This window comes from Vulpes lagopus, chromosome 2 (genome assembly GCF_018345385.1).
Source record: "Vulpes lagopus strain Blue_001 chromosome 2, ASM1834538v1, whole genome shotgun sequence".
Lineage (NCBI taxonomy): Eukaryota > Metazoa > Chordata > Mammalia > Carnivora > Canidae > Vulpes > Vulpes lagopus.
Window position 1 is genome coordinate 133,621,132 of NC_054825.1, and position 15,201 is coordinate 133,636,332.

The following is a 15,201-nucleotide window of genomic DNA, read 5'->3' on the forward strand; positions in this document are numbered from 1 at the left end:
CTACTGCAGACTTTCAGTGTTGTGATTTCTATATCATACCATACTGTATGTTGCTAATTTCCATAATAGGACTAAGTGTGGCAGATATATCAAGGTTCATGCTTTTCTAAGAAATCTCAACTGTGATTATTCAAACCAGTTAAAAGTATCTATTTTTAATATTTTGAGGTATAAGTAACATACAGTGAAATGCACAGGTATTAAACATAGCACATAATGAATTTTGACAAACATTATTCATTGCATTACTGACCCAGGAAGTAAGACTCTGAACATTCCCATTAGCCCAAATGATTTTCTTGCACTCCCTCCAGTCAGTACTCACTCCCTCCACCTGTAGGTAAGCAGTGTGGCAAGTTCTATTGCCATAGATTAATTTGCCTATTTTAGAACTTTATATAATAATGTAGTAGGAACTTTTGTGTCCACCTATTTTCTTTTAGGATAATGTTTTCTAGATTCACTCATGTTATTGGAAGAAGCAATTATTTGTTCTTTTCTTTTATTTATTTTAGAGACAGAGAAAGAGAGGAAGTGGGGGGAGAAGCAGAGGGAAAGAGAAAGAGAGGCAGACTGCCTACTGAGTGAAGAGCCTGATGAGGGGCTTGATCCCAGGACCTTGAGATTACCATTTGAGCTGAAATCGAGAGTCAGATGCTTAACCAACTGAGCCACCTGGCGCCCCTATGTTCTTTCATATTACATAGTAGTTTTCCATGACACAAATTTATCATCGTTTGTTCATTCACCTCTTGATGGACATTTGGGTTTCTAGTTTTTGGTTATTTTGAATGAAGCAAGTAGAACAGTCTTGTGTATGTCTTTTTGTGGATATATGTTTTAAATTCTTTAGGATAATCACCTGAGAGTAAAATAGTTCAATAACTGGGTAGATGTAAGTTTAACTTTATAAGAAATTGCCAACAGTTCCAGAGAGGTTGTACAATTTTATACTCTCACCAGCAATGGATGCAAATTCCAGTTACTTTACCTCCTTGGCAACAATCAATATTGCCAATCTTTTTAATTTTGTCTCTCTATGACTGGATATCATTACAGCTTTAATCTACATTTGCCTGATAATGATACTGAGCATTTTTCATGAATGCTCATATATTTTTTTTGGTTGAGTAACTACATTTTTTTTTTTTTTTTTGAGTAACTACATTTTTTGGTCCACTTTTATTATAACATTTTTTTTTTAGTTGTGTGATTTTTAAAATACTCTGTATATAAATCCTGTGCCTTAAATGTATAGTCTTATAGTCTAAACATCTAATTTAGATGATTCCATCTTAGACATTATTTAAAAAGCCATATGTAGAACCAGTGTGTAAATAAATCATGTCACTCTAAAATACCTAAAGTGATAGCAATGTGGCTATAAATTGCTGACTAGCCTGAGGAAATGGCACAACTGCCTTCTGTAATGATGAGCATAAAGCTTAGAATTTGCCCCTTTAATAACAAGATAGTCATAGTAAAGCCTTATGGTTTTGTGTCTCTGTGTGTGTTTGTATACATTTTCTTTTTCAAAGAGGGAGCCTTTAAAGTTTTGCCACTAAATACAAGGAGCAAGTTCAATTGCATAGCCATGTGATTGTACCTGCCCCCGGGGGCAGGCTGTTCTCCTCTGAGAGCTCTCCATCACCTTCCTGCCAGGTACAACTATAATTCACCTGAAGTGGTGTCAGCAAGACTCTTCACCCTGTGCCAGATAATAGTTTCTTCTTTCAGTGTTAAAAGATCACATCCTTCTGTGGTTCTTAGAAGGGAGAACTGGTCTGAGAATCATGCAGTGGGCTCTGCTCTGCTGAGTAAGAAAGCATAAACTGGGTTGGTTTGGAGCAATAATTGAGAAGCAGGTCTCACAGCCTAGCAGCCCTTTGTCTACTTAGTGAATTCAGACTGCTGCTCAACCCATTGTGGTGTCATGTTCTTGCTCAAAACTACCGGTGGTTCCTGCTATCCTGAGCATGGAGTTAAAAGTCATTCAATATTAAGTATGAACTGACCTCATTAGCTCTTAACCCACAAGTACAACCTCCAGACTAAACAGCATAGTAATCAGTGCTATCTATCAAATATTCCCTCTTTCTGGACACTTAGTAGCTAGGTGTGGCCATGAAAATTGCTTTGGTGAATAAAACATGAGGGGAAATGGCACCTGTCACTTTTGGCAAAAGTGTGATTTACTGGGTCCCTTTCATGGCATTGTAGTTTGGGACACAGCCTCCTAAAGAAATGCATATGTGTGCTTGTAGATACAAAGATAGTGAGAAAGATCAGGGGCTCAGAGCCAGTCAGGCAGCTAGAGAGTGAAATCTGTTCTCTACTCCTCCAATCTCCTGCCTCAATATCATTGACTATTGAGTTCCACATCTGTAAAAGGAGATATTTATATTTACCTTGTGTCTTAGTCTGCTCAGGCTGCTGTAACAAAAATACCATAGACTGGGTGGCTTGAACAACTAACATTTACCTCTCACAGTTCTGGAGGCTAGGAAGTCTGGCAGATTAATCAAGGCACAGGCAGATTCAATGTCTGGTGAGAACCAGCTTCTTGGTTTCAGGTGGCAGTCTTTTCATTGTTTCTCCCATGGCAGAAAAGAAAAAGAGAACTCCCTGGAGTCTCTTTTATAAGGGCACTAATCCCATTTATGAGAGCTTCTCCCTCATGACTTCATCATTGCTCTCCCCCCCCCCCCCGACCTCATCTCCTAACGCCATCAAATTGGGAACTAATTTCAACATGAAGTTTAGGGGGACACAAACATTCAATCCATAGCACCTTGAAAGCACTAGAAACAATGTTGAGGAACTCTGACATAGCAGTCTTTGTGACATGCCTGTTTTGTTAGGCAAACTAGTCAAACATTAAATTGAATTGTTCAAATGAACAATAGGAGAAGCAGGTTGAGAAAATGTACATTTCTGGTTTTAGATTTGGTTGTTAGTCATGATAAGAATATTTATGAACTAGCTTTTCATTTGAACATGGGACCTTTTTTTTTTTTTTTTTTTTTTTTTTTTTTTTTTTTTTATGATAGTCACAGAGAGAGAGAGAGAGAGAGAGAGAGGCAGAGACACAGGCAGAGGGAGAAGCAGGCTCCATGCACCGGGAGCCTGATGTGGGATTCGATCCCGGGTCTCCAGGATCACGCCCTGGGCCAAAGACAGGCGCCAAACCGCTGCGCCACCCAGGGATCCCAGGGACCTTTTTTATAAGAAGAATCCAACAAAATATTTTATTTATCGAAACCTAAACAAAAGCAAACAACATATTTCCCAACAAGTCATTTTTGATGCCAGTAAGCTGGTAAGCAATATAAACTGGGTATCAGTAGGATTTATTTTTTTCTTATTTTTATTTTTTGAAAGATTTATTAATTTATTTGAGAGAGAGAGATGGAGAGAGTGAGTAGGGGGAGGGACAGAAAGAATTTTCAAGCAGACTCCCTGCTGAGTGAGGAGCCCTACAAGGGGCTCTATCTCAGGACCCATGAGATCATGACCTGAGCCAAAACCAAGAGTCAGACACTTAACTGACTGAGCTGCCCAGGCACCTCTGGATATTAGTAGGATTTAGTAACCAATGTCTAGGTTCTGTATACTCCCTAAATTGTCCCCTAGTGACTGGAGTTACCACCTCTCCAAATCTAGATTACATTGGGAGAGTCACATTTAGACCTACAGCATTTACAACTATCTTATCTTCAGCAATTTTATTAATAAAGACCATTCTTTTTATAGATTTTTATCTAAGAACCTTCAGTTTTTTAGTGGGATTTGATCACTGGGAAAAAATTTCAGTTTTTTTTTTTTTTTTGTGAAGTGAAGCAAACTTGTTCTATTTTCCTAATGTCAGCAAGCAAAAAGAGATATAAAGAAGTACTGTGAATTTTTAGACATTTCCAGTGTAAAATATAATTATTTTATTATGAGTGTTAATTATCATGCTGCTCATTGAGTTGACTCCCTTTTAGTAGTTTACAGATTTCAGATTGTCAGGGAAATTACATACAGTTTGTTTTCTAAGTTAAATTGTTAGACAGTGGAATGGCTTGTGCATCCAAAATTTAATTTGGAAAAGCATTTAATAATTAAAATGCCAAAAAAATAATAAAATAAAATAAAATAAAATAAAATAAAATAAAATAAAATAAAATGCCAAGTGTAGGGGAAAGGGAAAATATCTCCCCACATCTTCAAATTATACTTGCTGGAAAAGTCAAATTTAAAAAGTTTGAGCTTACCAAGAGATACAATGAAGGGAGGGAAATGTCATGGCTAAAGACTCTTTCAGAAGTTTGACTCAGTATAAATCACTTATTTTTAGTATATAATTCAATCTTTATTGTTTGAGTTGGTATGTCCTGAAGTCTGATGTATTCCCAAATTTGTCATAATATTTGCAAAAACTGCTGACCTTTCAAAAGAAGAGTGCTAACAGCGATCATCTCATCCAGTTCATTTGGAGGACTGGAGGCCCACATGCTTCATTGTTTTGCTCTACGTTGGACAATGGCAGAGCAAAGAGGGAACACCAAGTCTTATATTCCTCATCTGGGTCTCTTTTGGCTGCACTAGACTTAGTCATATCCTAGGCTGTCATATTTCTATAGTCCCAATGTTACAAAAATGAATAACACCAGTGCTGTATTCAGGGATCAACTGAACAGCTGGTTTACATAGTCTATATAGTCTCTCCTAATTGTAGATGGCATAATTTCTAGAAGATTCCTAGGATGAAGGCTACATAGATTTAGCAAGTTCCATCTTCTCCAAAAAAAAAACAAAGGCAAGCAACAAAGAAAAGTGAAAACAAAAACACAAACATTGTTTGTGAAACTAGAAAAAAGAATGTGAAGTAATTTGTTAGGGGTTTCAAAATAAGTTTAGTTTCATGGAAGAGACATTGGGATTGAGCCAAGAGAAGCAGAGGTGAGAAATGTTAGAGCAAGGGATAGAAATAGGAATAAGTCTAAAGATGAAGAAGTAGGGCAAGTGAGAGAGTGCACACAGTGGAGAAGCAATGATGTTGAGAGAAGCAGAAGACACTGCTACAAGCAGAGGTCCACATACCAGTTATATTTGTAACAACAACAACAACAACAACAACAACCGCAGAACAAAAACAAAAAAATAGCCCAAACCTGCCTTGTTTTGTGGAAGCTGAGGAAGTCAGAACCTGCTGCAGTGTCAAAATCAGTTAGCTTGGAAAGCTACCTTTCCTTCACCCACCTATGGAAAGTCCTGGAAAATAGTTGGTCTATAAAATTCCAACTCATTTAATAATAAGCAATGCAAAAGGAATTTGCACAGCATCTATAGGAAGACAGAAGTATAAAGGAGGAATTCATAGTTACATTTATTGACAAACAATATTCTCCAGGAAAAATGTTGCCCTGAGACAGATGGAAATTGTGAATAAGAATTTTAACATGAACTAAAAACCTTATGATCCTATTGCTTCTTTAAAGTAAAACCACAAATAATCAAAACAAAAACTCAGGGAAGAGATGATGAGGTAATAAGAGGAAATAAAGCATGAGCTAATGTAGCTCAGGGAATAGCAGATGAAAACAATAAACTATCGTGAAAGAAGACAACACTGGAAGAAGGCTAGTCTGACATGCATTGTAGAAAACATAGCAAGATGTATATTAGAACTGAGAAAATGAAAATAAATGAAATATAAATTAAAGAGAGTTCTAAAGAATTTAAAAATATGTAGATCTAGAGGACAGGAACAGGAGACCCAAAACAAACCTATATGTCATTATTAAGAAAATGATAAAACAAACAAAAAAAGATGTAATTAAACAAGTATTGCCTAAAATAAATTTGCACCTACATATTTATGTCTGTCTTATCCCCCAACCAGACACAAATAACATACAAAGAACACAATCAATAGGATAGGTATGATGGACTGAATCCTGTCTCCTCTAAGTTTGTATAAACTTAAACCCCCAAGTTTGTATAGTTTGTATAAACTAACCCCCAAGATAACCATATTTGGACATTAGGGACATTAGGAGGTAATTAAAGTTAAATGAGGTCATAAGTGTGGGGCCCTAATACAACAGGATTCTACCATTTTCTTTTGATTCTTTCTTAGAGTGTTTATCTCTCTACTTATATTACATATTTGTTATTCTATGTTTTCCACCAGAGCCCTTAGCATATTAAACAGTTATTTTTAAATTTAATTAATTAATTTTAACTAATCTCTATACCCAATGTTGGGCTTGAACAGGGTGGGGGAAAGGAGAGAGTGGGAGAGGAAAAGAGAGAATTCTAAGAGTGGGGAAGGAAAGACAATCCTAAGCAGGCTCTGCACTCAGCATGGAACCCAATGTGGAGCTTGATATCATGACCCTGAAATCATGACCTGAGCTGAAATCAAGGGTTGGATGCCCAAATGACTGAGCCACCCAGGTACCCCTAAATAATAATAATCTAGATTATTATTCCATCAGTTTTTGCCTGATGTATTTTGGTGCTATGTGAGATTCATATACATTAACAACTGTTCTATATTCTTGGAGAATGACCTCTTTATCATTATGTAATTCTCCTCTTTATCCACTGTCTTATTCATTGTAACATTGATGTCATTCATTTTACTTATTCATAAGCCATAATGACTTAATGCATTGTTGCTATTACTATTTTGAGCAGTTGTCTATTAGATTAGATAACAATAATATTTTTTTAATTATTTTATTATTTTACTTATTTTGTTCCTTCTCTAACACTTCTCTTTCTTTGTGTAGATCCAAATTTTTGACCTGTACCATTTTTCTCCTTTCTGAAGAACTCTTTTTAACATTTCTTTCAAGGTCAGTCTACTGGACACAAATTTCCTCAGTTTTTGTTTGTCTGAGAAAGCCTATTTCTCCTTCACTTTTGAAGGTTAATGTCATTGTATACATAGTTCTATTTTGGTGATTTTTTTTTCTTTCAATGCTTTTCTTTTCACTTGTATTATTTATGAAGTCCAGTGTAAGTTGTATCCCGATTATTCTCTAGGTAAGATTTTTTTCCTGTGTTATCTTTCAAGATTTTCTCTTTGTCTTTTTTAATGCAATTTGAATATTGACATGCCTAATGCCTTTTTTTGATACTTATCATGCTTGGTGTTATGTGAGCTTTCTGGTTCTGTTATTTGTTTTCTGCCATTAATTCTGAAAAAATCTCAGCTTCCTTACTTCAAATATTTTTTTCTGCTTCTTTCTTTCTTCTCTCTGTGGTATTACCATTATACATATGGTATACCTTTTGTAATTATCTTACAGTTCCAGGATATTTTTGGATATTCTGTTCCACGTTTTCCTCTTTGTATTTCATTTTCAGAAGTTTCTATTGATATGTATTTGGTTTCACTGGCTCTTTCCTCAACCTTGTCCAGTGTACTGATGAGTCCAGCAAAGGCACTTTTCATCTCTGTTAATGTGGTTTTTATTTCTAGCATTTCCTTTTGATTCATTCCTAGAGTTTTTATCTCTTCACTTGCATTACCTATCTGTTCTTTCATGTTTTCCACTTTTTCCATAAGAGCCCTTAGCATATTAAACATAGTTATTTTAAATACCAGTCTAGTAATTCCAAAATCTCTGACATATCTGAATCTGGTTCTGATGATTGCCTTGTCTCTCTAGGCTGTTTAAAAATATATATATATATTTATGAGAGACACAGAGAGAGAGAGGCAAAGACAGAGGCAGACTCCATGCAAGGAGCCCGACGTGGGACTCGATCCTGGATCATGGGATCACACCCTGAGCCGATGGCAAATGCTCAACCACTGAGCCACCCAGGCATCCCCCTGGGCTGTTTTTTTCTTGTATTTTAGCATGCTTTTGTTGTTGAAAGCTAGACTTGATGTATCAGATAATAGGAATTGAGGTAAATAGGCTTTAAATGTGAAGTTTTTTTATTATCTGGCTAGGACTTAGGTTGCGTTTAGTGATTGAGGTAGTTACAGCTACAGTTACAGTTACTATCCTGGAGCTGTGTTGATGTGGGTCAAGGTACTGGGGAGGGTAAGCACGCTAAAATTTTATGTCTCAGTCTGTGATTTGGGTGTACCAGAGTGCCCGAGCTATGACCTTCAGAAAGCTTGACAAGAGAGTTTCTTTGCTGTTTCTTTTTTCTTAATGTGCAATAGGATGGCTAAAGAGTCCTGTAGTTGACTAATCGCCCTTCCCACAGGTCAGATTAGGCTTTGGCAAAGTAGTTTCTCTTGAGAGCAGACATTTATTGCAGAAAACAGAAGCAAGAAGAGAATGCTGCAGGTGTATTTGAAAATGGTTACTTTTGTCTTCCCTGTTGGAAGAAGCATGAAGGGATTTTTATTTTTATTTTGGCCCAGTCTTCACCATTAGTACCTGGTGGGACCTGGAGACAAAACTCCTGGAAGTGTGTCCCCTCTACTGGAATTTCAGAGTTTTTATTTATTTTTTATTTTTTATTTTTATTTTTATTTTTTTTAAAGATTTTATTTATTTATTCATGATAGAGAGAGAGAGAGAGAGGCAGATACACAGGCAGAGGGAGAAGCAGGCTCCATGCACCGGGAGCCTGACGTGGGATTCGATCCCGGGTCTCCAGGATCGCACCCTGGGCCAAAGGCAGGCGCCAAACCGCTGCGCCACCCAGGGATCCCAATTTCAGAGTTTTTAATTCTCAAACTAGTCTATAAGAGCCTCCAGCCATTCCTCAATTACATTTTAAGAATTTTTACCAGCACTGGCTCTAGTAGCTTCTCTTGCTGGTAAGATGTGATTCTCTATTAGTCCATCTCTCCAGTTTCAGAGAAAGAGCTTTGCACTGTGACTTCTAGTCTGATGGACCTAAGAAAGTTGTTGATTTTCAGTTTGTTCAGTTTTTTCTTATTGTGAGGGTGTGAGCAATAACTCTAAGCTCTTTACATATCAGAGAAGAAATTGGTAGTCCCATCTTACTTTTGACAAAGGTGAAAAACCAATTCATTCAGTGGATAGCCTTTTGAACAAAAGGAGTTAGAACAAAAGGAGTTAGAGCCCTCAGGCAAGAAAATGAACCTCAGCTTCAGTCTCATTATTAGATAAAAGCTCATTCAACATGGATCATGGACTTAAATGTGAAATGCGGAACTATAAACTTTTAGAAAAATGAGATAGGAGAAAGCCTTTGGGGTCTAGGACGAGGTAAAATGTTCTTAAACTTGGCATCAAAGGCATGATCCATGAAAGGAAAAAATGCTAAACTGAACTTCACAATTAAATCCTTTGCTCTGTGAAACACTCTGTTGAGAGGAGGACAAAACCAGCTATAGACAGGAGAAAATGTTTACAAACCACATACTTGACAAAGGACTAGTATCCAGAATATATAAGAAATTTTCAAAACTCAGCAACGAACAATTTAAATAGAAAATTGAAAAAAGACATAAAAAATTCTACTCTAGAGGGTATACAGATGGGAAATGAGTACATGAAAAGATTTTCAACATCACTGGCAATCAGGAAAATGCAAATTAAAAGTACAATAAGATGTCATTACATATTTATCAGAATGGCTAAAATTTAAAAAAATAATGACAACATTAAATTCTGACAAAGATGTGGAGAAATTGGTCATCCATTGCAGGTAGGAATGTAAAATGATATGACCACTCTGGAGTTTAACAGTTTCTTAGACAACTCAACATGCAACTACCTTATGATCCAGTGACCTCTGATCCTTTATGCTCCCAAGTGAAGACTTATGGTTCACACAGAAATGTTTATAGAAGATCTATTTGTAGTAGCTCCAAACTGGAAGCAACCCAGATGTCTTTCAATGGGTGACTAGTTAAATAAATTATGGCATAATCATTCTATGGAATCCTTTTCAGATATAAAAAAGAATAAGCTATGAATATGAGCAACAGCCTCGATGAAGCTCTGGAGAATTACTCTGAGTGAAAAGAGTCAATTACAGAAGGATATATACTGTATAAGTTCATTCATAAGACATTCTTTATTTTTTTATTTTTTTAATAAATTAATTTTTTATTGGTGTTCAATTTACCAACATACAGAATAACACCCAGTGCTCATCCCGTCAAGTGTCCCCATCAGTGCCCGTCACCCACTCACCCCCACCCCCCGCCCACCTCCCCTTCCACCACCCCTAGTTCGTTTCCCAGAGTTAGGAGTCTTTATGTTCTGTCTCCCTTCCTGATATTTCCCACACATTTCTTCTCCCTTCCCTTATATTCCCTTTCACTATTATTTATATTCCCCAAATGAATGAGAACATACACTGTTTGTCCTTCTCCGATTGACTTACTTCACCAAGCATAATACCCTCCAGTTCCATCCACGTTGAAGCAAATGGTGGGTATTTGTTGTTTCTAATGGCTGAGTAATATTCCATTGTATACATAAACCACATCTTCTTTATCCATTCATCTTTCGATGGACACCGAGGCTCCTTCCACAGTTTGGCTATTGTGGACATTGCTGCTAGAAACATCGGGGTGCAGGTGTCCCGGCGTTTCATTGCATCTGAATCTTTGGGGTAAATCCCCAACAGTGCAATTGCTGGGTCGTAGGGCAGGTCTATTTTTAACTCTTTGAGGAATCTCCACACAGTCTTCCAGAGTGGCTGCACCAGTTCACATTCCCACCAACAGTGTAAGAGGGTTCCCTTTTCTCCGCATCCTCTCCAACATTTGTTGTTTCATGCCTTGTTAATTTTCCCCATTCTCACTGGTGTGAGGTGGTATCTCATTGTGGTTTTGATTTGTATTTCCCTGATGGCAAGTGATGCAGAGCATTTTCTCACGTGCATGTTGGCCATGTCTATGTCTTCCTCTGTGAGATTTCTCTTCATGTCTTTTGCCCATTTCATGATTGGATTGTTTGTTTCTTTGGTGTTGAGTTTAATAAGTTCTTCATAGATCTTGGAAACTAGCCCTTTATCTGATACATCATTTCCAAGTATCTTCTCCCATTCTGTAGGTTGTCTTTTAGTTTTGTTGACTGTATCCTTTGCTGTGCAAAAGCTTCTTATCTTGATGAAGTCCCAATAGTTCATTTTTGCTTTTGTTTCTTTTGCCTTTGTGGATGTATCTTGCAAGAAGTTACTGTGGCCGAGTTCAAAAAGGGTGTTGCCTGTGTTCTCCTCTAGGATTTTGATGGAATCTTGTCTCACATTTAGATCTTTCATCCATTTTGAGTTTATCTTTGTGTATGGTGAAACAGAGTGGTCTAGTTTCATTCTTCTGCATGTGGATGTCCAATATTCCCAACACCATTTATTGAAGAGACTGTATTTTTTCCAGTAGATAGTCTTTCCTCCTTTATCGAATATTAATTGACCATAAAGTTCAGGGTCCACTTCTGGCTTCTCTATTCTGTTCCATTGATCTATGTGTCTGTTTTTGTGCCAGTATGACACTGTCTTGATGACCACAGCATTGTAGTACAACCTGAAATCTGGCATTGTGATGCCCCCAGCTATGGTTTTCTTTTTTAAAATTCCCCTGGCTATTCGGGGTCTTTTCTGATTCCACACAAATCTTAAAATAATTTGTTCTAACTCTCTGAAGAAAGTCCATGGTATTGAGATAGGGATTGCATTAAATGTGTAAATTACCCTGGGTAACATTGACATTTTCACAATATTAATTCTGCCAATCCATGAGCATGGAATATTTTTCCATCTTTTTGTGTCTTCCTCAATTTCTTTCAGAAGTGTTCTATAGTTTTTAGGGTATAGATCCTTTACCTCTTTGGTTAGGTTTATTCCTAGGTATCTTATCCTTTTGGGTGCAATTGTAAATGGGATTGACTCCTTAATTTCTCTTTCTTCAGTCCCATTGTTAGTGTTTAGAAATGCCACTGATTTCTGGGCATTGATTTCGTATTCTGCCACGCTACCAAATTGCTGTATGAGTTCTAGCAATCTTGGGGTGGAGGCTTTTGGGTTTTCTATGTAGAGTATCATGTCATCGGTGAAGAGGGAGAGTTTGACTTCTTCTTTGCCAATTTGAATGCCTTTAATGTCTTTTTGTTGTCTGATTGCTGAGGCTAGGACTTCCAGTACTATGTTGAATAGCAGTGGTGAGAGTGGACATCCCTGTCTTGTCCCTGATCTTAGGGGAAAGGCTCCCAGTGCTTCCCCTTTGAGAATGATATTTGCTGTGGGCTTTTTGTCGATGGCTTTTAAGATGTCGAGGAAAGTTCCCTCTATCCCTACACTCTGAAGAGTTTTGATCAGGAATGGATGCTGTATTTTGTCAAATGCTTTTTCTGCATCTAATGAGAGGATCATATGGTTCTTGGTTTTTCTCTTGCTGATATGATGTATCACATTGATTGTTTTAGGAGTGTTGAACCAGCCTTGTGTCCCGGAGCTAAATCCTACTTGGTCATGGTGAATAATTTTATTAATGTGTTGTTGGATCCTATTGGCTAGTATCTTATTGAGAATTTTTGCATCCATGTTCATCAGGGATATTGGTCTGTAATTCTCCTTTTTGGTGGGGTCTTTGTCTGGTTTGGAATTAAGGTGATGCTGGCCTCATAGAATGAATTTGGAAGTATTCCATCTCTTTCTATTTTTCCAAACAGCTTTAGTAGAATAGGTATGATTTCTTCTTTAAACGTTTGATAGAATTCCCCTCGGAAGCCATCTGGCCCTGGACTCTTGTGTCTTGGGAGGTTTTTGGATGACTGCTTCAATTTCCTCCCTGGTTATTGGCCTGTTCAGGTTTTCTATTTCTTCCTGCTCCAGTTTTGGTAGTTTGTGGCTTTCCAGGAATGCGTCCATTTCTTCTAGATTGCCTAATTATTGGCGTAGAGCTGTTCATAATATGTTTTTAAAATCGTTTGTATTTCCTTGGTGTTGGTAGTGATCTCTCCTTTCTCATTCATGATTTTATTAATTTGAGTCTTCTCTCTCTTCTTTTTAATAAGGTTGGCTAATGGTTTATCTATCTCATTAATTCTTTCAAAGAACCAACTCCTGGTTTTGTTAATCTGTTCCACAGTTCTTTTGGTCCGATTTCATTTAGTTCTGCTCGAATTTAATTAACTCTCTTCTTCTGCTGGGCGTAGGGTCCATCTGCTGTTTTTTCTCTAGCTCCTTTATGTGTAAGGTTAGCTTTTGTATTTGAGTTCTTTCCAGTTTTTGAATGGATACTTGTATTGCGATGTATTTCCCCCTCAGGACTGCTTTTGCTGCATCCCAAAGATTTTGAACGGTTGTATCTTCATTCTCATTAGTTTCCATGAATCTTTTTAATTCTTCCTTAACTTCCTGATTGACCCTTTCATCTTTTAGCAGGATGGTCCTTAACCTCCACGTGTTTGAGGTCCTTCCAAACTTCTTCTTGTGATTTAGTTCTAATTTCAAGGCATTATGCTCTGAGAATATGCAGGGGATGATCCCAATCTTTTGGTATCGGTTCAGACCCGATTTGTGACCCAGTATGTGGTCTATTCTGGAGAAAGTTCCATGTGCACTTGAGAAGAATGTGTATTCAGTTGAGTTTGGCTGTAAAGTTCTGTAGATATCTGTGAATTCCATCTGGTCCAGTGTATCATTTAAAGCTCTTGTTTCTTTGGAGATGTTGTGTTTAGAAGACCTATTGAGTGTAGAAAATGCTAGATTGAAGTCACCAAGTATAAGTGTATTATTATCTAAGTATTTCTTCACTTTGGTTATTAAGTAGTTTAAATATTTGGCAGCTCCCACATTCGGGGCATATATATTGAGGATTGTTAAGTCCTCTTGTTGGATAGATCCTTTAAGTAGAGATAGTGTCCCTCTTCATCTCTCACTACAGTCTTCAGGGTAAATTTTAGTTTATCTGATATGAGGATGGCTACCCCTGCTTTCTTTTGAGGACCATTTGAATGGTAAATGGTTCTCCAACCTTTTATTTTCAGGTTGTAGGTGTCCTTCTGTCTAAAGTGAGTCTCTTGTAGACAGCAAATAGATGGGTCCTGCTTTTTTTATCCATTCTGAAACCCTGCGCCTTTTGATGGGGTCATTAAGCCAGTTCACGTTCAGAGTTACTATTGATAGATATGAGTTTAGTGTCATCATGATATCTATTCAGTCTTTGTTTTTGTGGATTGTTCCACTGAACTTCTTCTTAAAGGGGAATTTTAAGAGTCCCCCTTAAAATTTCTTGCAGAGCTGGTTTGGAGGTCACATTCTTTCAGTTCCTGCCTGTCTTGGAAGCTCTTTATCTCTCCTTCCATTTTGAATGAAAGCCTTGCTGGATATAGTATTCTTGGTTGCATGTTCTTCTCATTTAGGACCCTGACTATATCCTGCCAGCCCTTTCTGGCCTGCCAGGTCTCTGTGGAGAGGTCTGCTGTTACCCTAATATTCCTCCCCATGAAAGTCAGCGATTTCTTGTCTCTTGCTGCTTTAAGGATCTTCTCTTTATCTTTAGAATTTGCAAGCTTCACTATTAAATGTCGAGGTGTTGAATGGTTTTTATTGATTTTAGGGGGGGAATCTCTCTATTTCCTGGATTGAATGCCTTCCCAGATTCGGAAAGTTTTCAGCTAGGATTTGTTCAAATACGTATTCTGGCCCTCTGTCCCTTTTGGCGCCCTTGGGAACCCCAATTAAACGTAGGTTTTTCTTCCTCAGGCTGTCGTTTATTTCCTTTAATCTGTCTTCATGGTCTTTTAATTGTCTGCCTCTTTTTTCCTCAGTTTCCCTCTTTGCCATCAACTTGTCTTCTGTGTCACTCACTCGTTCTTCCACCTCGTTAACCCTCATCGTTAGGACTTCTAGTTTGGATTGCATCTCATTCAATTGATTTTTAATTTCTGCTTGATTGGATCTAAATTCTGCAGTCGTGAAGTCTCTTGAGTCCTTTATGCTTTTTTCTAGAGTCACCAGTAGCTGTATAATAGTGCTTCTGAATTGGCTTTCTGACATTGAATTGTAATCCAGATTTTGTAACTCTGTGCGAGAGAGGACTGTTTCTGATTCTTTCTTTTGAGGTGAGGTTTTCCTTCTAGTCATTTTGCTCAGTGCAGAGTGGCCAAAACAAGTTGTATTGGGAAAAGGAGAAAAAGAGGAGAGAAAGAAGGAAAGAAAAGAGAAAAAGAAAGAAAGGGAAAAAAATGGTGGGGGAAGCAATCAGAAATCAAAAAGAAAAAAAAAAAACACGGGGCCGTATCTTCTGATTCTGTA